The sequence below is a fragment of the Sitophilus oryzae genome, unplaced genomic scaffold (assembly GCF_002938485.1).
Source record: "Sitophilus oryzae breed Bouriz unplaced genomic scaffold, Soryzae_2.0 scaffold_937_pilon_pilon, whole genome shotgun sequence".
Lineage (NCBI taxonomy): Eukaryota > Metazoa > Arthropoda > Insecta > Coleoptera > Curculionidae > Sitophilus > Sitophilus oryzae.
The window spans coordinates 115280-140620 of record NW_022147569.1 but is presented as its reverse complement, the minus strand read 5'-3'; the positions used below and the strand labels follow the sequence as shown (position 1 = coordinate 140620).

Genomic DNA, 25341 nt, shown 5'->3' with positions numbered 1-25341 from the left:
TAGTGTATGTATGTGATGTATATTTTTTTGCTGAAGCCGCTTCTAAAGCCTGCTTCTTCTCGTGGTTATTCAGCGTCTGGCGTGTTTTGTATTCTGTTGTTTATTCTTTTTGTGAATATCTTGTATGTTACTGGTAGTAGCCTTATGGGTCTATAGTTTTTAATGTCTTCTTTGCAGCCTTTCTTATGAATTATAATTATGTTGGTGCTATTCCAGTCTTACGGTCTTCGAAAATTCTAATTAAATGAAGTTAATAGCAAGTTCCCCCAATAAAAAAAGTAAAGTTCTAATGGGATCATAACATTAGTCTTCACTTTTTGTGAGAACCCTACTCACAGTCCGTAAGTTGGTATTGAGCACAGCTGAAACACGCTGAGAAATCTATAAACTTTTCAACAAAAGCCGCAAAACTTAAGCAACAATATCAATAAACTTCTCTAACGCAGCTAACCGCAAAAGAGTACAGAGTATCAATTGAGGAGACAGAAAGTTACAAGAACAATTTACGGATGATAGCTGTGTAATTTAAGGAACTATTCTGATTCCATATCAGTCCACATTCTATTCCTTTTTTAATTTTTCCCTTTACTGATTTTACCGTTGATTTCGCCCCCTTGGCACGATTTTTGTTTCTAGAATATTTCACACTTGGGCTAGAGGTGGAAATTATAGTTCCTTGGGAAGAACTAATTTCTTAGTTCTCCAGAAGAATAGTTTCTTGATGCCGATCCGCACATACAGTAGTCTTTTATTTGGTTCCTTAGAGTTCCTCTTGGTCCGGGACCAATAACATACGGCTCGCACTCCCCACTCCTGCTTAGCGTCGGGCTACGATCGCGCTGGCCGATCCGTCGCCGTCGCATATTATTATACAGGGTTGTTCAGCTAAATGATTAGATTTTTACAAATTGTAAGTTTTGGGTTCGTTGAAGGACTATTAGAGCTACAATTTAAAAATATTTTTACAAGATACAGAGTGTCCCAAATAAATAAAAAATATCAAAGTTTTATTTTTTTTAAATGGAACACCCTGTATATTATTACATTTTTAGTTTCTACGAATAAAATAAAGGTAAATTTGATTAATGTTTATTAAACTTAAACCTTACCGTTTTTGAAATATTTTCAATTTTGAGAAATTGCAGTCAAAATTTCAAGGCTTCATTTCTCCAAGGGTATCAAAGTTTTTAATACTAAATATTTACTGAAGTCTATTTATTGATCAGATATTTTGTTGCAATAATAAAAATAATACTACCTCATACAGAGTGTCTAAAAATTTATTTTAAATTATTTCTAGCTTTAAACGGCAATAACTAGTTTAAATGGAACGCCCTGTATATTTTAGGAGAATCAGATGCACAATTTAATTGTCTATCAAATTGTATTATACCACTCTTTATCTATCCCTTCAAGTTTTCGTAGAAAATTAATTTTTTTATACCATGGAATGTTGACATTTTAGATTGTTTTTAAAGCAACAAATCTACAAAATGTACAGGCTAGTAATATTATCATTTTTAGCAAAGTGATTATAGCAATATTACTAGCCCATTTGTATGCACAAAGAAAATTATTTAAATCTTTATAAAAGAGTATACTATTAGTTAAATATACCACCATTATTTCCGCCCAAATACTAATTAATTACATACTTAACTAAATTAAATGCACATACAGTTTTTTAGTATTTGGAGCAATTATTATTAATCAACGCAAACAGTCAATTTAATGTAGTTTGAATACTGGAATCATATTAATTGGTCCTCTTTAACAAATATTTAAACAGGTTTTTTTTATTTTTTAATAAAATAAAGAAACTATATCGACAATATTAATACCTGTACTCTTTAAAAATTTGGTACATCTTTAAAAATATCTAAAATGTCAGTTTTCCATGGGTATATTGATAAATGAGTTCTAAATTACAAGAAAATGCATTTTCTACGGAAACTTGAAGAGATAGGTAAAAAATGGTATAATACAATATGATAGACAATTAAATTGTGCATCTGATTCTCATAGAATATACAGGGTAAAATAAAAACACTAAATCACCACAATACACCAAAACACTTTTACTTTTACACTGGACGCGCGTTTCGCTAACCATGTTAGCATCATCAGCAGATGATTATAAACTTCAAAAAACAGGGTGTTCCATTTAAATTAAACAAGTTATTGCCGTTTAAAGCTAGTAATTATTTAAAATAAAATTTTAGACACTCTGTACAAGGTAGTATAATTTTTATTATTGCGACACAATAACTGATCAATAAATAAACTTTAATAAATATTTAGTATTAAAAACTTTGATACCCTTGGAGAAATGAAGCCTTAAAATCTTGATTGCAATTTTACAAAATTGAAAATATTTCAAAAACGGTAAAATTTAAGTGTAATAAATCTTTATCAAATTTACCTTTATTTTAATCGTAGAAACTAAAAATGTAATAATATACAGGGTGTTCCATTTAAAGAACTACAACTTTGATATTTTTTATTTATTTGGGACACACTGTATCTTGTAAAAATATTTTTAAATTGTAGCTCTAATAGTCCTTCAACGAACCCAAAACTTACAATTTGTAAAAATCTAATCATTTAGCTACAATACTCCGTGTCGTATGTGGTGAACAACCCTGTATATCGGTCACAGTCTTGATCCCAGGAATAGGTCCTTTGAGAAACCGGGAACTAGTTCCTTCCATTCTGTGGTCGGAATAGTTCATTGGAAGTAGTTCGTTCACGAACTACACACCTCTAATAAACAAAGTAAGTTGGCAGCCAGTCTACTTACATGGATGTTACGAAGCTTTCCAACTCAACTTGAATAAAACAGTTGATACGACCCAAGCAGCGTACGTGATACGAGCGCAGCATCGAAGTGTACTTAATCCAAGTACACTTGTACCGTGTCCACAGGGCTTTAAAGAATCGAGAAAAAGGTTAAAACACTCATTATTTTATCAAAATTACTGAAAAAACAAATTTTCTTAGAGAAGGTAAATATTTTTTGTTGTATTTTCAACAAATTTTATATAGAGTTCAGTGTCCCGATATTTCCGAAACAACAAAAGAACATTAAAGGAAAAACCTTTAGGGTTTATTCGACCCACGATTATTGTACTTTTTGCGATTGGCTGGCACGAACGAAGTGTGAGGTAATCGCCGGTAAGTATCTATACAATAAAAATACGAGATAGAATCTGCCGTTTTTATACAACATCGCAAAAGTAGCTCGGTTTTTCCGATTCGGAGAAAAACATCAAAACGAATGGTAGAGATCGAAAAAGTAATATTTTTTACTCAAGCATTCTCTCTGAAAATGTAACACATTTTCTATATAGTTTTATCGAAATGCTTTCGGAAAAAAATCTTTTGTTTTATTTTGCTACATGGTGGTATTTTTTTTACGTTTGTAAATAGAAACTAAAAAAGAACGCTAGAGAAACAGATTTTAAGAGTGTTTCAAAGTGGTAGACAACGACAGAAAAAGAATAATTCAAAAGGATAGAAGAATTTTAGGTATAATCGAATTATCTTTGTACCGAGCAGGCGCCACTCATTACAAAGACTAAAAAAGGGTTATACGGAGGTTAATCACCATTGGGATCTCGGAAACGGTAATATATACAGAGTTCAAATTGGGGCAAAATTGCGTATATTGACCAATCATTTTCCGATACACTGAAAAAAATATAAGTAATTTCACTAAAAAAATATTGATACATTATAGTATTTCTAACAAGAAAGTTGTAAAAATAATATATTTTTGCATAGTTTCACAAAAAAAAATGTAACTCTACAAAACAGTTTATTAATAATAAATGATTATTACTAAACGATATTATTTTTACAATAAATTCTGTGAGTTTAAAAATTAAATTTAAAACATAATTACAATCTTGTAGTAAAATTCCATGTTTCTAGACATATTCACAAAACTTTTGTGAAGCTACCATAATATATTTAGTAAAAAACGACGCCACGTTACGTGACTTCTTGTGAAGCGCATGCGAATTAAGTAATCGAATGAAAACGAAGAACATTTTAATCTAAGCAGTTTTTTGAACAGGTAGAAGTCTTAGTGCGTGGGTGATTAGCGTTTTTATAATTTAAGGGTAAGTATTGTAGCGTTTTTTAAACAACTACCACTGCGAACGGCAGCTTTTCATCGGAGAGCAGTCGTGGATAAGGTATTTCACTGGAAAGAAAACTAATTAAGAATAATAAACAAAAAAATAGATATTGGGCGCCAGGCATGTACAGAGAAAGAAAACACAGTTGTATAATACTTAAAACTAATGACTATATTTATTCGTGATGAATTCTGATGGTAAATAGCATTGTACAATTTTAATAATTATTATAGTGGTTATTTATTGAGTAAAACCATGTATGTAAATAATATTAAATATGTTCTATGAAAAGACTATGAAAAAAATACAATGCGTGTAACGTTATAGAAGTTATAAGAAGAGTAGCATTACTTTAATTAAATTGTTAAATTTTATGCGGTGTTAAATCCGATGTGTTGCAACCTGTAGATTCTAGAATCTATGTCTCGTTATTCATCTGTTAATATAGCGCAATATTATCTATAGAAAGTAATACTATTACAAGGCGTAATATAATGAAACCTAAAATCTAAATCACATTGTAACTACTGCATCGACATAAATGTTCTTAATAATCTAACCACTAAATATAGTCTGTACGATATTATTTAAAATGTACGTTACTGTTTAAGACTGAAAATATAGAAAATCTAAAACATAAAACTAGAACGTAAATCTACACTTAGCTGTTCTTTATGTAATCTTGCTTCAAACAGTAGCAGCGTGAGGTGGTCTCGCATCTCTGTACTCAGCCATCCAACACAACCAAAGGGGCCAGCATGAGACACCATAAATTGGTACAGCCGTAACTAACTAGCTTACAGCTGGGAACGAATCAGCATGGGACTCAAGCTACATCCACGCTGTGGCACTTAGATGTAAGAAAAAATCGTTCTTACTGGGGACACTCGTCCACTGTACATAAGATAATGTCTGTACATAAGACACTACCCGTACCTTGGAAATAGTCCGTACCTTGGACGCAGTCCGTACCTTGGAAATAGTCCGTACCTTGGATACAGTCCGTACACTGGACACAGTCCGTACCTTGGACGCAGTCCGTACCTTGGAAATAGTCCGTACCTTGGATCCTAAAAATATGAACCTCTTGTTTAAAACCAAACAAGGTCTAATAAACAAAATAAACCTACCTCGAAATACTTCCGAGGGTTCAATAAATAATAAACATGTCCTTTCTTCCATGTGACATTCTGGAGGACAAAAGAAAAGGGACGCCAACGTGCCAGCAAAATACAAATACAAGTTGGGACATCCGTAACTCTACCCTAAAAATATTCAATAATAATATCGAATCGATAAAAGGTAATAACTATCTTTACCTGTAGCCTCGAAATAGCAGCTGATTCAAATTATACAGCAAGATTTAAATAATCACCATTTCTAAAAAGCTGGGATACAACAGAGAGTCAAAACAAAGTGAGGTTAAGCACGGAGAGTTGACAGAAGCGATGTTGACAGCGCGCGCCTCCACAGAATAGTAACAGGGTTGTGTCGAACGATAACAGGGTTGGCGACTAGGGAACGTAAAAATTACGCGTCAAATAAACTATCCGGCCTGAACGAGAGGGAATCCGGTGATGATAGGCCAGACATCATATATTATATATAAAAAAAGACATGTAACGAACTAAAAACGTTACAATACAATTGTCGTTATTAGCTGTCAAACAGTCAAGGTAAGTTTAGTCAAAAAATATTCCATACAAATATTTGTTTTTAAACAGTAGTTAAAAATAATTAGCTATAGGACTTGGACACTTTTCTTTTTTAATGTGAAATGGAAACTTTCAGATTAGGCGAGTTTTATTTATTATTACACATTAAATTATTATTTACGTCTGTGAACTAAGTGAGTAAATGACACTTGTCACATCAGGCCTGAACGAGAGGGAATCCGGTGATGATAGGCCAGACATCATATATTATATATAAAAAAGACATGTAACGAACTAAAAACGTTACAGTATATTATATTAATTATTTTATATGTAGTTTCTGTAAATATAAAGCCAACTCTCTTAGAAAACACAATCTCCATTTATCTTAATTATTTGCATTTTAATTTTAGCGATTTTTACGTAAACATAATTGTTTCATGATCTCTCTATATATCAACATATCCCTAAGTATTATTTATTCTTTCAGACTGTGTTTCGGAGGACAATTCATGCACGTTTTGTATTTAATGCCAATTTTGTTCCTATTTTGATTATGCTCAGAATTCCAGTAAGGTTCTTCTACACAAGAAGCGATGGCAACGAGTATCTCACATACATAAGTCCTGTTTTGTGACTTTTTATTAACAATTAGAATAAATATTATAATTATAAACACGTGTTTTATTAAGTTTATTAATATTTACCAACGCTTTGTGAATTTACAAAAGTAATTGTAAATTCACTATAACGAATGTTTTAATTTGTTGTTACTCTTTAGTAATAGTACAAGAAGTTGACGATTTTAAAAGATAAATTTACAATGAATAAGTAACTCTAAAACAAACATTTTTCACATAAATTCACAAAGAATATAGGTGAATATAAAGATATATTATAAAATATTTACAGACATGCCACAAATTAGCTATACAGCGATTTTTCAAATGAGTTGTAAAACTGTAGTGGCTAGAAATAATCATCAATATTCACAAATTAATTTTTTCAGTGTAGTTGAACTTATCTTTGACAATTCCGGAAATATGGCAGAAAAATATTTTATAGCAGCTACAATGTGTTGTTCCGGAGATATGCACCCAATATTGCAGCAGCTATAAGGCTAGGAAACTGGCGGCATTTAGATTGCTTTGCACATAAGATTTTTTTAATAATTTTTTAATTTAATAATTTGCACATTAATTTAATTGTAGAAGGGTCTTAAAAAAGACTTTTTTTTAATAATTCTTTAAAAGGAGTTCTCATGCTTTAAGCAGATTTAATCAAAGTCAGGAACAAATGGGTCTGCCATTCTTTAAATTAAAAAGTGATGTATATACCCGTTAGATTTCTACCCTCGACATGCTAAAAAGATCTTATCGAAAAGATAATTTAATATCAACATTAGCTCTACTAGCTCTTTTAGAGCATGAAGTAGCATTAAATGCGAGAGAATGGTAAATGATGAAAAATTACCATTTTGGGAATATTTAATGACAGATATTTCTTTTTACAAATTCAAAGGAAACTCACATACATGATTGTAAATTTGTAATAACAATAAAAGAATTACAGCCAATGATGGATATTTTATTGAATGAGATCAAAATTAAAAAAAATCAAGATTTTAAAATATCAAATATAATGAAATTATATCACAGGCCACATTATTAGATCCTCGTTTTAAACAATCTGGATTTGCAGATAATAATAAAGCTAAGGTAACAATTGAAAATTTAAAATTAAAAATTAGGGCTCTTGCAGCAAAAAAATACTCAACAAAACGAAAGACTTTGATGAAAAAGTTAAAAACATAAAAACTCCAAGAAATCCAACAGCACCTACAATAAATGAATTAGATAAATATTTGAACGAACCTTTATTAAATAGACAGGAAGACACATTAACTTGGTGGTTTCAAAGAAAAAATATATACCCTATGAATACGTCAAAAAAAGACTTTGTGTAATGGCTACATCTGTGCCATGTGAACGGATTATTAGCGAAACTGGTCAACTTTTTTCAGAGAAACGCTGTAGATTAAGGAATACTAAGTTAGGTAAAATTATATTTTTACATGTTAATATGTAAATACATGTTAATATGAGATATGAAAAATAGAAAAACAGCAGGGAACGACTGAATAACAGCTGAAATACTTAAGTACGCTGATAGGAGAAATTGGAAGCAAATATATATGTACCACCCGCCTAAGAAGAAAACTTCCACTAGCCATACCCTTTATAGACTTTGAGATGGCTTTCGGCTCGATATATCCTAAGGCAACAATAGAAGCCCTAGCGAAACAAGGTATTGGCAGGCCTAATATAGAGACTCTCGCCAATATATACAGAGAAGCCAAAGCAAGAGTAATGATATAGAAAACAACCCCAGAGTTCCCAACTAGCAAAGGAGTACAACGCGATATCTCCAAAGCTATTTACAGCAACACTAGAAGAAATCTTCCGTCAACTGGACGGGATCAACCAAGGATTAAAAATAGATGGAGAATGCATTAACCACCTAAGATTCGCTGATAACATAGTCCTAATTCCCAACAGTCCTGAAGAACTGCAAGCAGAAATGAATGAACTAAATACTGCTAGCAATAAAGTGGATCTCAAAATTAATTTAGCAACTAAAGTAATGTACAACGAACTAGTGGAAAGAAAAGACAATCTAATAAATAACACAACACTGGAAATAGAAGAATATATATATTTGGGACAACTAATACAGAGCTCGGGATCTCTACTACCAGAAATCAACAGAAGAATTAAGTTAGCATGGAGTACTTATGAATGCAACTCTATCTAAACAAGAAAACATTCGACCAATGTGTACTACCAGTCATGATCTATGCATTCGAAATCTGGACACTGAATAGGGACATCATAAGGAAACTGCAAAAATAAAAGAATAAAGTGGATACGATTAAAGACCCAGGTAATGGATGTCATCCACGGAGTCAAATCGGACAGCAGATGGACCACAAAAATTACAGCATGGTACCCACGAGGAATTAAGAGACATAGAATAAGACAGAACCTGAGATGGGACCATGATATTAGAAAATTTGCAGGGATAACAGCATAGCCAATAAGTCTATTGCTGGTTACAATGGCCGAACTACAAAGAGAGTATCTAAATATGTGAGGGAGGGTACACAGTAAGGGTTGAAATCCCTCACATACTCTTTGTAGTTGAGCTCATTGTTGTCTATTGTTGGCTGTGCGGGTCTAAGTTATCCCTGCTAATTTCCTAATATCATGGTTCCATCTCAGGTTCGGCCTTCTTCTAGGTCTTTTAATTCCTTACCACGCCCTTTCTAATTCGAAGTTCAACAAAACACAAAGTTTAGTTAATCTGGATGAGTTGCATAGAGGCCACTAGCTTTTAATTTTAACAGCCGGGTGGTCGGGGTTCAAAGATCTAATAAAAGGGCGCCACGAGATTATACTCTATGAACTCGGCATAAAAGACGTTACTATTAAGTAGACTTCAACACTAACCTCGAACTGGTGAGTGTAACTACCATGAACTTCAAATATACTATAATTACTTGAACTTAAGTGACTCTAACTTAACTGTGAGACTAGACTGTAAATAAGACTACTAAAAATATTTAATCAATTTATTAAACTATGAAAAAGTTAATATATATAAAGTAATGAATGAAATGTAAGAGAAATGAAATGTGTTAAGAAAAGCAAATTGAAATGTACGAAAAGAAGATAGAATTTAAATCAAATGAGAAATAGCTAAACCTATGACGTCAAACCCCCTTATCTAACTTAATACTAGATACAATCAGGGTGGTTTATACCCATAAATCAAATCTAAAATTATACAAATATCTAAACAGTCTTACTCTACTCGATGTGATATACTTGAAAACTTCCTCCGGCTGAGTTACGGCGTATAGCTACAGGGTTGCTAAGGCGGTGTACAGCAGCTCGGTGTACTGTCACTGGAGCCCACGGATGTCAGCAGAGGTACAGGTAAAAGGTAGGTGTTGAGATTTCAAATGGTGAACATAAAAACCCTCAACGAGGGTTTATGATGTCCAACGGGTAACTCTACACACGGGCAACAGGAACATTCTGGACTGTTCTGTGCTGTACGGTCTGGATCGGTCTTCTTGCTCTTGGAACTGTTCGGGGACTTCTTGGGCACGTGGAATCGGAATATCTGTCGGAAAATTTGGCTATTTTAATCCCATTGCGGAAATTGGTCGGCGGTCCATAAAAATCATCAAAATCCAACCACGTCTCTGACCTAATATGTTTCGGAAGCCTTAATCCTTCTTTACGAAGACCTGCTATTCACCAACAGGGAATGCTTCACGAAACGGCAGCCAGTTCTTCACGACGATATTCTCGGTCGGGGAGTACACAAGAAGTCATGCAAGGATTCGATTTCCTTCACAAAATCAGATTTCAACCGGAAATCTCCCTCCAGGATATAGATAGAGAACTATATATCTTGACTAGTCCAACTCACAAAAAGGCATAAATAAAAAATGATGTTTTCTCCTCAGCCATATTCCATATCCAGTCAATGAACGAACTAAACTCAGAAATTCCACAATTAAATGAACGAATTGCACACTGCGATCCTCATCAAAAATAACCAATTTAACTACGAAATTTTATCTGATAATTATAAAATTTCAATAACCAAAACAAAGGATAAATAAATCTAAAAACATCTGATTTGATCTCACAGTGACAAGTGACGGAGGTGATGATCAGAAATATAGAGAGATGAACAAAAAGCCTACTGCTGGTCGGCATCAGTGACAATATATATATAATATCGCGGTGTATATCGGGTTGCATAATCGTAAAATTTAAATAAAATAATATTTAACAATAAAATTATAGTAAACATGATGCAAAAATAATAGCTATTTGCGATATTTTATGAGCTAGCACACAGAGGTCGTTGCAGGAAATTTGACTGTTACATCCTCCTGAGTACCATGCTGTAATTTTTGTGGTCCATCTGTTTGTCCGGTCTTCTTGCCAGGTGTCCTACCCATTGCCATTTGGGGGATTTGACTCTGTGGATGACATCTATTACCCGGGTCTTTTGTCGTATCCACTCCGTTCTTTTACGGTCTCTCTTGGTCATTCCCAGCGTATTTCTTTCCATATATTTCATTTATATTCCATATATTTCGTTCCATATATATTCATATAACTAAAATTAAACTTTATATTTACAAAGCCTGAACATTAACTTATTCTTAACCTCATAGTAGTTCCATTATAATCACAATGCGGAGTTTCCTTCGAATTAGCTAAACGATTTTGACGGCATTTTCATTGGTTAGACTAGATGAGAAACTCTATTTATTATTATATGACGCCGCATCTTCGTTTGGAGCCGTATAAATAAAGCCTCGCGACGGGCGCCGGCTTAACAACGCCTGTGTCACGAACGAAGTTGGAAGTAATAGCTGGTGTATAATAAAGATGTGTAGTATATAACAAAAATGTGACATAGAACTGCGGTCTTAGGCCATTTAACAAAGCTAGCCGGGCTTTCACGGTCATGGAAAAAAAGCAACAAAAAAGAATGGAAGACACCGAGAAAATACCTAATATTTCTTTTGGTACTGTATTCTTTGTTCAAACATATCACGTTTTCTAAAATATTTTACGGAAATTATATACAGGGTGTTCTTTAATGACATGCTTATGTTTAAAGGGGCGGTTCTTGAACATATTCTAAGAAAAAAACTTCATGTGAATGTATGTCTTAAGTATCTAAACTTTTGGGTAAACACAGGACGGTAAAATTTTCTAAAACTTCTTTCTTTTCTTGAACACGTCTTCTCTGCATCAAAATGCATTTTTTGATATACAATATTATTTGTATCAACAAGTGGCGTTCATGCGGGTTTTATACTGAATATTTTTGAAGAAGAAATGATAGGCCACTGACTTCACTGAAAAAAAATGATTAGTTAAAAAAAATTAGTTATTTTCAAAATCTTCATTAATTTCTAAACAATTTTCTTCTCTCGATTTTTTTCGTCCGACGCGAAGCATAGTATTTGCTCTAAAATTTTAAAGTTTCTTTATTTCAGGATCCAATCATTAAGAAAAATCAATTAAAGAAAATCATACCTACATAATGCCACTTTGTAACAATAAATAAACTTATATGATTAATAGTTTAACTGTTCTCTTGTATAAATACGTTTAAATCATGGTGTTTGTTTACCGTTAAAATGAATAGGAAAAAGAATGGCCACACATTAGTCACATTTAGAATTGCCCGTGCAGTGTAATTACCTTTATCTAATACAATTAGAATTGTCTCGGTAACTTTATTGTTTGGGTCTAATTTATGGAGAAAGGATCTGACATGAATGCGCCCCAAGAATATAAACGACGAAAACAAATATGGCTGCTGTGTGTTAAACATGCCGGAGGAGCGCAAAATATTTTTGTTTTAAATATTAAGAGATAAATAATATATGAAAAGTACGGCAACATGTTTACAAAGCCTACCAATATTAAATTGATTAAAAAAACGAAAATTGTGAAAAAAATAAAGAACTGAATTTGTAGGAGTTTTTGTCTACTTTTATTTTGTATAGAGGTATTAATTCTGAAAAAATTTTACAGGGTTGTTCACCACATAATACGGAGTATTGTAGCCAAACGATTAGATTTTTACAAATGTAAGTTTTGGGTTCATTGAAGGACTATTGGAGCTACAATTTAAAAATAATCTTACAGGATACAGAGTGTCTCAAATAAGTAAAAAATATTATAGTTGTATTTTTTTAAATAGGATACCCTGTATATTATTCTATTTTTAGATTCTACGATTGAAATAAAGGTAAATTTGGTTAAGGTTTGTCACACTTAAAACTTACCGTTTTTGAAATATTTTCAATTTTGTGATATTGCAGTAAAAAATTTAAGGCTTCATTTCTCCAATGGTATTATAGGTTTTAATACTAAATATTTAATAAAGATTATTTATTGATCAGATAATTTGTTGCAATAATAAAAATTATACTACCTTATACAGAGTGGCCAAAAATTTATATTAAATAATTACTACCTTTAAATGGCAATAACTTGTTTAATTTAAATGGAACACCCTATATATTTTACGTGAATCAGATGCACAATTTAATTTTCTATCAAATTGTATTATACCATTTTTTACCTATCTCTTCGAGTTTTCGTAGAAAATGCATTTTCTTATAATTTTTTGTTTATCACTATACCCATGGAATATTGACATTTTAGATTTTTTTAAGCAACATATGTATGTACAAAATGTACAGGTGGTAAAAATAATAATATTGCAAGCCCATTTGTATACAAAAAAAATATTTAAACCTTTGTAATAGAGTATACCAATTATTACTAATTATTAATATATCACCATTATTTCTGCCCAAAAATTAGTTAATTACATACCTACTGTGGATTTGACTCAGAAATCAATACAATAATAAGTTATGAAAATGAATGTCTCTATTGTTATAAATAAGCTTTCGTCAAAAAAATTAAATAAAATTTATAAGGTGTTACTTTTTACAACACTGACTAATACACAGACAAAATTCAGTTTTTAGTATTTGGAACAATTATTATTAATCAACGCAAACAGTCAATTAATGTAGTTTGAATACTGGAATCATATTAATTTGCCCTCTAACAAATATTTAAACAGTTTTTTATTATTTTTTTTTTAATGAAATAAACGAACTATATCGACAATATTAGTATCTGTACTCTGTACGTACTAAAAATTTAAAATTTGTTACATCTTTAAAAATAATCTAAAATGTCAAGATTCCATGGTTATATTGTTAAATGAGGTCTAAATTATAAGAAAATGCATTTTCTACAAAAATTTGAAGAGATAGGTAAAATATGGTATAATATAATATGATAGACAATTAAATTGTGCATCTGATTCTCCAAAAATATACAGGGTGTTCTTCTACTTCTTCCATTTTAATTAAACAAGTTATTGCCGTTTAAAGCTAGTAATTATTTAAAATAATTTTTAGACACTCTGTATAAAGTAGTATAATTTTTATTATTGCAACACAAAATTTTAAAAACTTAAATACGCCAAAAGAAATGAAGCATTAAAATTATTGAATGAGGTAGACAATGATTCAGTATTAAAACTTTGTTATTAACAAGTGTTAGACAACTTACTTAGTTAAGACAACTCTCAGATAGACAACGCTTAAGAATCAAATGGTTGTCTTAAAATGTTCAAGTAACACAAAATTTATTTAGTTCAATGCTACGGAAAGGATGATAATGGTTATCGGAAAATGGATACTTTAACAGTAAAATTTTGATTTTTAGGACTTAGAAAAAAGATTTTCATGTTTTTATTAGTTTTCTCTAAAACGGTATGGAAATTTGGAAAAGTATAAACGGGATTAATCATTTTACAATAAGCAAAATTTTTTATGAAGAATGCATTTTTCTCAAAATGTTAATAATAAAAAAACTGATTCCTCTTGTAAAGACAATCCGGGGTTCTGATTAACTGAATTAATAATGTTCTGATTAACTGAATTAATAATAAAAGCAGAAACTCACTGTATCATATTTTTTATATAGAATATAAAGGTGCTTCAGTCTATAATCAAATTTTCACAAACGTGTATAAAAGTAGGCAATGTTTCACAGTCTTTTAAAGTTGATTTTCTTCTCCGAACTTCCTGACAAAGAAAAATGACTATATTTTCTTAGCTCTGTACCGTTTTATAAATCTCAGCCTAGTCTGGTTGACGTCGAAATAACACAGTTCTTGACGAATAAATAGTGAATAAAACATAACTCTAAAAATATGTAGTAAAAATGAGTTTAATATGTTTGAATGTTTACTAATTATCGATTATGTTCCATATCCATAAAATGTACAAGATGGTGTAGTAATAGAGAACCCCGCACAGTGGTGACTAGTCAAAAGTCATTGGGAAATTTTAAAGTGGTTTGAAACATTTTTATACATATCCAAAAGAAGAAAACAGACTCAAAATCTCGGCGACAACATTATGTAGAGACTAAACCAAAGTACCGAGACTAAAAAAAGAGCCAGATTACGGTAACACAAATGACAGAAACACAGCCCGTATATAATCCAAGGCTGGTAAACAAGTTTAAAGCAGCCAACAACAATAAAAAAAAAATAATTATAAAAAAATTAATTATAATAATTTCCAACATGATCTTGAATCATTGCCATGGGTGCAAATCTTTGAAATAACTGATATAAATGAAAAAGTTCTATTTTTCACTAACAATTTGCTACAAGTTTCTGATAGATATGCTCCAAGAAAAACCTTTAAACGGAATCGAAACCACAAGTACGCTCCATGGATAACAGAGAACATAAGACTTCTTCAAAAATTGCGAAACAAAGCATTGCATAAATTTAAAAAAACCAAAAACCCTGAACACTATGCATATTATAAGCAACTACGAAATTATGCAACTACAGCTACTCGCAATGAGAAAAAAAGGTTATTTAAGAACTAAGTTTACTAATAATATATCTAGCAAGGAAACCAGGACTGAGCTGAGAAAATTAAATGTTATAAAAAATAAACGACTGTATTCCGGTACACTTAGCTAATGTTAATGATATTAACATTTTTTTTTACTTTAACCAGTGCTAATCCTCAACAACCAAGTCAACACGTGCTACATTTTTACAAAAACTTAAAAACTGATTCTCTTAATCTATTCAAGTTAAATGAAGTAACAGAAGACGAATTGACGAAAATTGTTCTTCGATAAAAAGCAAGACATATTAGACCGAGAGCTGGCTACATAAAAAACCTTATCATCGTTAAATGGCTAATTTTTTGTGTGAAGTATCCTTTTGTGTAGCCATTGTGAAATAGTCATGTCTGCCAGCGCAATCCCGGGGCTTAAAGCGGGGGCGGCCAATCGAAAGGGTGAAATTTTGACACTAAAAATATTATAAGGAACACGAGTTATAATTGCTAAATAGCTTTTATTTATTATTAGGAAATGTGTAAAATTGTTGACAGACATTTTTCTCGTGGCTGAAATGCCGGCAGACAACGCGAAAGAGGCATATAATTTTGACAAAAGTAAATCATCGCATACATGCATGTCGGTTGGTGGAATGTCATGTTTATTGTTAATTAATTTAAAAAGCCGTATGCAAAAGGGCAGACAAAAAAATCGTTATTGAAATAATAAAAAAATATATTTATAATATAATCGTATATTATATTTGTCTATACTTAATTGGATGAGGCGGCCAGCGTTCCCTCAATAAAGCGCTAGAGTAATATCGCGCTTTTGATAACTGTCTGCAGCTGATTAAGCCACGATCTTTTTGTCTGCCCTTTTGCATACGGCTTTTAAAATAAATAAATATGACATTTCACCAATCGGCATGCAAATATGCCATAATTTTTTTCGTTCTTCATATTTAATTTTTTAATAATTTTTAAAATTTCATGCCTCTATCGCGTTGTCTGTCGTCATTTTAGCGACTAGAAAAATGTTTGCCAACAATTTTCCACGTTTCTTAATAATAAATAAAAGCTATTTTCGCAATTATAACTCATGTATCTTATAATATTTTTAGTGTCAAAATTTCACCCTTTCGCTTGGCCGCCCCCGCTTTAAGCCCCGGGATCGCGCTGGCAGACATGACTATTTCACAATGGCTACACAAAAGGATACTTCACACAAAAAATTAGCCATGTAACGATGATAAGGTTTTTTATGTAGCCAGCTCTTAGACTATATGGGTGTGATGACCTTAATATAGAATTAATACAACTTTGTTGCCCTTTCATCATTCCATATCTACTTCATGTAATAAATGAATGTTTAAAGAATTCATTTTTTCCAGACAAGTGGAAGCACGCTTATGTCACACCGCTGCCGAAAATTTCCCAACCAAAAGAATTTGGAGATTTGCGTTCAATAAGCATCCTTCCCACCCTTTGTTAAGTTCTGGAAAAAATTGTAGACTTCCAAGTCCGCCAATTTTTAGATCAAAATAATATTCTACCACCAAAGCAAGCAGCTTTTCGAAAGGGATATAGCTGTGCCACAGCTGTGGCAGACGTAGTTGATGATATACTCCGGGCCTGGGATGACGATCAATTTACTGCACTTATTTTACTTGATTATTCCAAAGCTTTTGACTTAATTTGTTACGAAATTCTCCTAGCAATTTTGCAATATATAGGGTTCTCAAATGAAGCTATAGATTTTTTAAGTCCTTTTTAAGTGATCGTCTACACAGGTTCTTTAGGATGGTTTAAAATCGCCGACTGCGTTCTTGAGTGTTTGAGGGCAGTATATTGGGACCATTGCTATACAGGGTCCGGCAATAGTGCGTCAGGCATCTGTAGCTCCTAGAATAAAAAACTTGAGAATTTTGTTTTAGTGCAAACCTAAAGTATGTACCAGGATGTATTTCTGAAAAATATTTTAACTTCTATAGGGTGGCTCAAAAAAGTGTGAGCGGACCTGGATGATTTTTTTTAAATGGAACACCCTGTATATTATTGCATTTTTGGCTTCCTTTCAGATCACTTTACATAACCCTAAGATATAAATAAATATATTTCCATAGTTTCAGAGATATTAAAAAATAAATCAAAAATATATATTTTTCAGCCTTTCTTAAAAAAATTATTAAAAATACAAGAACTGTTCTGAAATCAAAACCATATTAGGTATTTACTTTAGATGGTCTGTTCTTACTTTGCTATAAATATAGTAATCGTAATTCGTACAGGATGTTCAATAATCTACGCCAAACTTTCTAAAATATAAAATATGTTTTCTTTGTTTTTTTAAATGGAACACCCTGTATATTACTTTTTTATTAGATGGAGAGTTTAAAAATGAACATTTTTTGTATTTAGAGTATTTCAAAATTTTTAACGGTTTTGCAGGTACACGCAGTATTATTTCATATGGCGCTTTCAATGCTAAAATACGAGAGAAAAATTATTGGGTGGCTTTGATAAAAAATTACTGTGAAAAATGCCATATGAAACATAAAACCGCAAATATCTGCGAAACCGATAAAAATTTTGAAATACTCCCGTCTAAATTAATTCCCGTCTATTGAAAAAATAATATACATGGTGTTCCATTTAAAAAAACGAAGAAAAATAATTTTATATTTTAGAAAGTTTGGCGTAGAATTTTGAACATCCTGTATAATTTCCGATTTTCATATTTATAGCAAAGTAAATACAGACCATCTAAAGTAAATCCCTAATATAGTTTTGTTTTCAGAACAGTTCTTGTATTTTTAATAATTTTTTTAAGAAGGGCTGAAAAAAATATATTTTCGATTTATTTTTTAATATCTCTGAAACTATCAAAATGTATTTATTCATATCTTAGAGTTATGTAAAGTGATCGGAAAGGAAGCCAAAAATGTAATAATATACAGGGTGTTCCATTTAAAAAAAATCATCCAGGGCCACTCACACTTTTTTGAACCACTCTATAGAAGTTAAAATATTTTCCTGAAATACATCCTGGTACATACTTCAGGTATGCACTTAAACAAAATTCTTAAGTTTTTTATTCTAGGAGCTACAGATGCCCGACGCACTATTGCCGGACCCTGTATACTATTTATACAAGTCAGTTTAAGGACTTTTTGAAATTTTACTTTATCATTTATATGCTGACGATTCCCAATTATACTTTCATTTTCCTCTAAAGGATCTGCTGATTGCAGCAAGGAATATAAATTCTGACTTGGAAGATTTAATGAAGGTTTCAATGGATCATCACTTAAAAATTAATAAGAGAGATAAAAAACTTAGATCAAGAGTAAACAAAGGCCTTAATATACAAATAAATAATATTCCCATTCCTATCACAGATACGTCAAAATCATTAGGCCTTATAATAGACCCTGATCTTAGATTTCATGAACATATTACTGACAAACTAAAAAAAGCTTATAGTGCGCTTAAATTGATCTATAATAAAAGAAAATATTTAAGTAAGGACATAAAAAAAGTTTTATGCGATTCTCTAGTCCTTTCGAACTTCAACCATTGTGATGTCGTTTATGGTCCTTGCTTGGATCAAGTTGATTCTCGCAGGATTCGGATGGAACAAGATTCATGTCTCCGGCTTATTTTTGTGATTCGTCGTAGAAATGGTATGTCACATAAACTTAAAGATATAGGGTGGCTTAATATGTTTAACCGTAGAAAAATGCATACCATTTCTATGAGCTATAAAATAATTAAATATAAATCTCCAAAATATGTTTAACGATAAAGTGAACTTCAGAAGAAATATACACCATAGAAATCTCAGAAATATGCACCGCATAACAATCCCGAAACACCGAAAAGAGCTTTTCAAAACCTTGTCTCAAAGACGATTCTGTTCCCATTTAAATTACATGGGAATTAGTCACTGTTTGCAAATAATTTTGTTTCTCTTGATCTTGTTCTCTCAAATTCTATACAATTTTTCGATCAACCTACTCCTTCAAAAGTTATTCACGGTTAAAATTAACCACTCGGTAAATTACTAAATTTTTCAACTTTTTTGACAAAATTATGATTACTTTTGAAAAATTTAATCTATTATTTGAAAAAAAAAACAATTTTCATGATACCATGATACACAATATTGTCATGGAAAACAATTGAATGCATGACAGGTACTTAATTCTAATACTTATTATTTTTGAGCTTGTGCAGTACTTAATTAACTAATTTTAAGTAAGTTCGGTAATTTTCTGTTATTTTCCTAATATTTTTTTTCTATTGCGTTGACGATTTGAATTCCTTTTTACAAACATTCTTGCCAACATACGGATTTTTTCTACTCAAGCGCACTTCAACGCAAAATAATCAGTTGAAGTTGAAGAATTTAGGAATTTACCGAATGGTTAATTTTAACCGTGAATAACTTTTGAAGGATTATCGAAAAATTGTAAGAGACCTTTTTTGTAGAACGTTCAAAGAGATCAAGAGAAACAAAATTATTGGCAAAAAGTGGCAAATTCCCATGTACAGGGTGGGTCAAATTCGACGCTTTTAAATGGAAACACCCTTTTCTATAGGAGATAGACGAAAACTAATATCGGTGTCTGGAGCTCAATTTTCACCAAAAACATGATGGTGAAAATCTGTTACCGTTTCGGAGTTACGGGGTGTTTTTCAAAAATGTGCATTTTTAACAAATCGCTGGAACTTTTTTGCTATGGAAAATTTTGTATTTCTATGAAAACATTTCCAAAGCATCTTTTTACGTAGAATTTAATGGTTTAAGTATAATTTTTTTAAAATTAATTATTTATGAGTTATCAACAGAAAAAATGATTTTTTATTTGGGACACCCTCTATATTTTTAATTAACTGAAAGTAATTTAAAATTATCTTTCCAAAAATATACCAAACTTGATATTTTGTTATAATCCCCTTCGAAATACAGAATTTTTAAAAGTTCGCCACTTTTAACTAGTAGGCTTTGGACCCCCTATTGATGATATGCCCTTAATGGAATTCGAAAACATATTTTTCCAGCAAGACGACGCACCGCCTCCGAACGCTGAAGTTATAAGCAAATTTTTGCAGCCAAATTCAAGAATAATTGAATAGCTATCCCAGATCCCAGCCGTTGGCCGTCGAGGCCGCCTGACTTAGTGCCCATGGATCTAATCCTATGGATATATTTGCGGAAGAATAAAGGTTCCTTATTCTTCCGTATAATCTAGACAAGAATTACAAATACTCAGCAGTTATGAGAGGGTATCTTTCACCCCTACTGAGTTAGTGAATTCCGCGAGAAATGTTCAAAAATTGCCCCGTCTGTCCATAACAGAAGACGGTCGATATGTCGAACACCTGCAGCAAAATTTCATGTCATGATTTGCTATTTATTTTTATTGTTATTAGATATAGTTTAAATGTGTTGATGTTGGTTAAATATATTTGAAATTGTTATAAAATTCTGCATCTCTCATAGCAAATATTATTTTCGTTTTAATTGATGCTCACTGCTAGAATTTTTTTGCATTACAGCCGAGCCGGTGCCGTTCAAAGCCTACTTATTTAAAGCGGGCGAATTTTTATATACTCTATATCTCGAAGAGGAATCGAGCAAAATATCAAGTGTGTTATATTTTTAGAAAAGTAATTTTAAATTCTTTTCAATAAATTAAAAATATACACGCTGTCCCATCTAAAAAATCAAATTTTCTGTTGATAATTCTTAAATTATTAATTTTAAAAAAATTATACTTAAACCATTAGATTCTACGTAAAGAGGTGCTTTGGAAATGTTTTTTTATAAAAATACAAAATTTTCCATAGCAAAAAAGTTCCAGTGATTTGTTAAAAATGCATATTTTTGAAAAACACCCCGTAACTCCCAAACGGTAACAGATATCGATATGCGGTTTTCACCATCATATTTTTGACAAAAATTGAGCTCCAGACACCGATATTAGTTTTTGTCTATCTTCTATAGAAAAGGGTGTTTCCATTTAAAAGCGTCGAATTTGACCCACCCTGTACTTTATATGGGAAATGAATCGTTTTTGGGACAAGGTTTATTGTGAATATTAAGGGTTTACAATAATCTGTTATTTTTTTTATACAATAAACTAAGAATTTAGAGGGCGTCGTGATCAACTTTGTAAACAACGGACACCCTAACGAACAGGCAATTTGCCTAATATAGAGTAGGAAGTAGAAAATACGTAAGATAATTACAAATAGTAACGAAAATCGAGCATTATCACCCTTATGAAAGTCAACTTATCACCAGTAATTTTTTTGTCTCGTTAAATACCTTTTGTTCTAAGTAAAATATTTTGGAACTTTAAACAAGTATTTAATTAATAAATAATTTTGTTCACATATTATTCTGCAAAAGAAAGTAATAAAAACTAGTATAGTATTGTGTAGATACTAATAAATCATTAATATTTACATATCAATATTTCAAATGTTACGTACCTTACAAAATACAAGTTCAAGAAGTAAATTTAGCAATTCTAAAAATAAGCACATTTCCACCTATTTAAAAAGTATAAACAGAAGAATATAAACAGTCTCCGTGGAACATAGTTTAAAAAAATGAAATCAATAAAAAATACGACAAACTTATTATATAGTTTTTTTACTTTGTATAATTACTAATAAACAAAAAAACTTTTAAAAAAATATTTCTTTAGAAATTCAAAAAATATTCACTCTTTCACCTACCTTTTCAGAAATGTAGCTATCGAAGAGAAAAAAAAGTCGAGTAAAAATACTTTCCGGGAAAACAATAACAAAAACAAATTTTCAGAACCGTATATAAAGCTACGCGATCTCTAAGTGCTGCTCTAAACTAGTTCGTAGTGACGTACGTGCGAACGGACGCGACTCCACCGTCAGACTATCGCGACGTCGTCGAACGTCGCGACGCTCAATCTGCCGTCGCCGTCGGCCGCCCAACTTTCAAAGTTACGGTGCGCCGAACGTCAGACGCAGTGAGAGTGAACGATTTTCCGGACGCGAGACGTGGAAATTTATTTGTGTGGGCCGACAAAACACGTTACATATTTTCCAGGCTTGGGGAATTCGCGCCCGTGTTTTGCTCTCGATCCTAACGTTCCACCGTAACGCTTATTGCGACAGTAATCACACCTGCTGATTAGATCGATAGCTAGATAAGACGTAAAGCCGCAACTATTAACTAATATTAATACCATTAAAATATTGTGTAAGCTTGCAATACCTTATAGTAGATTTTATGGGAGAGAGGGCGTTAATCACCGCCCAAGTAGCATTTTTGAACACATTTTAGGTAATTTTGGAAACCTATATATTTTATATGGATTTATTATGGTTACATGTGTTTCCAATGTGGTGGCACTAGCCTAACTTCTCCTGAAATGTTTAGATGTGGAATCAAAACTTTTAGAGGAAATGTTTTGAAATATTTTCTGAAATTTGTGTCCAAGATGTTCCCGTTTTCAGCAACCACTGTCTCTAAATGTGAAGAAACAAAATACCAAACTAAAATGATCTATGTCTGTGTGTTGATTTCAAAATGAAAACAACCATCAACAATGTCGGCCTCCGCCATAATTTTTTTGTCTTAAGATCTTTGTTTTTAGGTTTACTCGCACAAAAAATGTTTGAAAAACCAAATTCATCGTTTAATTTAATAATGTACTTTACATATTTTTAGTGCCCCTTCTATATATCATTATTTGTTGCTACAAAATATCTTTGTTTGAAATATAGATTTTTGTTTCTATATCATGGTTCTAAAAATAAAAATATATAAATTAATGTAAGTAGAACGCGTTCTTATAAGTTTGAAAGCTTCTTCTTCTTAGGCCGCCGTCTCCCTTCGGAGGTTGGAGATCCAACTGGCTATGATGGTGCGTGAAACCGCACCTCTAAAAATTTCAATTGATGTTCTTCCGAACCAACGACGCAGATCCTTAAGCCAGGAGTTTTGCCTTCTTCTCACTGATCTCGTGCCCTCAATTTTGCCTTTGATGACCAGTCTGAGCACCTCGTATCGATCACCCCTCATGATGTGACCGACGTACTGTAACTTCCTTTCCTACACTGTTGATAGGCGCTCTTTACCTTTGCCCATCCGCCTGAGCACCTCCTCATTTGTCACTCTATCCACCCAGGATATACGCAGCATACGACGATACAAGAACATCTCAAAAGCGTTAATGCGGTTTTCCAATGTCTGATTGAGTGTCCAACTCTCAGAGCCGTAGAGAAATACTGGAAAGATGTAGCAACGCAGCATACGTATACGCAGTTCGAGGCTTAGATCTCGGCTGGAAAAGAGAGTTTTCATGGAAGCAAAAGTACGTCTGGCCTGTTCGATCTTAGCTAAAATTTCACTTTTGGAGTCGCTAGCGTCGTTACGAGGCCTCCTAGATACTTTATGGACGATACTTGTTCTACTACCTTGTTGTTAATTCCGAGGACTTAACATTGTTAACATTGATGTGTAATCCGTACTGCATGCTATGTTCAACGATGCAGTCCATCATGTTCTGAAGGTGTAGAATGTTGCCAACCAGTACAACCGTATCATCTGCGATGTTGAAAAAGAGAGGGGATAATACACACCCCCGCCTCACGCCCTTCCTAATTGCTACTTCATCAGATGTTCCGCCATCCGCCCTGATCTCTGCAGTCTGGTTTCAGTATAACTCGGTGATAATGCGTAAGTCCTCCTCATCCACACCGGTGGTTCTAAGAATCTCGGCAAGTTTTTGATGCGACACACAGTCAAAGGCCTTCCTATAATCTATAAAGCAGGCATATATATCGACGTTCATGTCCCTGCATCGCTGTGTAATAACGTTTAGTGTAAAAAGAGCCTCGCGCGTGCCAACTCCATTCCTAAATCCAAACTGTGTATCGCCAACTTGTCGTTCGCATCTGTTGTATATACGGGTATGAATTATGCGGAGGGATACTTTGAGGACATGCGACATCAGGCTGATTAATCGGTGGTCGTCACATTGAGAAGCGTTTGGTTTTTAGGTAATGGGATAAAAGTGGATTTTATCCAATCAGTGGGTATCTTGCCGGCCTTGTATATCGAATTAAACAGTTCTGTAAGAATCTTAAGGCCCCTATCATCTGCATCGGCGATTAGCTTTAGGGTTTCCGCGAGGATCTGGTCTGGTCCTACTGCCTTGTTTTTCTTCTGAAGCTCTATAGCACGTTTGACTTCTTCCTTTGTAATATCAGGACTAGAATCATTGAGATTACTAGCTATGGGTGGTTGATCGGGCCGTGTATCTGCGTAGAGCAACTCAACATACTCCTTCCACCGATCGAACTTTTCCTCGACGCCCAAAGCTTAACAGCCGATAAAAACATAATATGTTTTTATCGGCGATAGCGTTTTTAACTAAAAATATATTATATTTTTAGTTAAAAACGCTATCGCTAAACACTATACTTTATAAAATTGACATGGAGTCGGACACAAATCATCTACATTATATCATATTTGTGTCTAAAAAGAAAAAAACTTGTGTTTCGAAAATTAACCGACAATAAATGGAAACTTTGTTTCCAAAATGTCTCGAAATCTGTGTAGAAATTACGAACTAGTCACCTGTCAACAACGCCAATCAAAACTTGTGGCCAAAATAATTAGGTAAAACATTTTTATTTACTTATTATATAAGACAAAACATAAAAACATGTATTCCATTGTGGAAAAAGTTCTTTAGCTATCATGTATTCCTCCTGCAGAGTATGTGAGGTATTTTATATAGAATTTGGTTTTCTTTATTTTTTTATATTGACTAAAAATGATTTCTAAATGGTGTAGTAAAATTCAAAAAAAAAACAAATTGGAAATAGATTTGTGTGTCTGGAAACGTTCTATCCTTTTTGTCCTTTCCATTATTAGGTAATTATTGACAAGGTGTCTGCTAATTTTTTGTAAATGATATCTAGAGATTGACCTCGCCAAAATTGACATCTTTGACGCCGTTTTCTTCGATCATAC

At 32.4% G+C, this 25341-nt stretch overlaps 1 protein-coding gene across 1 annotated transcript in view; it reads right to left on the bottom strand.

Annotated features, from left to right (window-relative positions):
* LOC115890887 (serine/threonine-protein phosphatase rdgC) overlaps window positions 1–22620 on the bottom strand; it is a 494608-nt gene extending 471988 nt beyond the window's left edge. The window contains exon 1 of the mRNA XM_030911238.1: window positions 22053–22620. The gene's annotated coding sequence lies outside the window, so the exon portion shown is untranslated. The remainder of the gene's footprint in view (window positions 1–22052) is intronic.
* Window positions 22621–25341: the final 2721 nt, after the last annotated feature.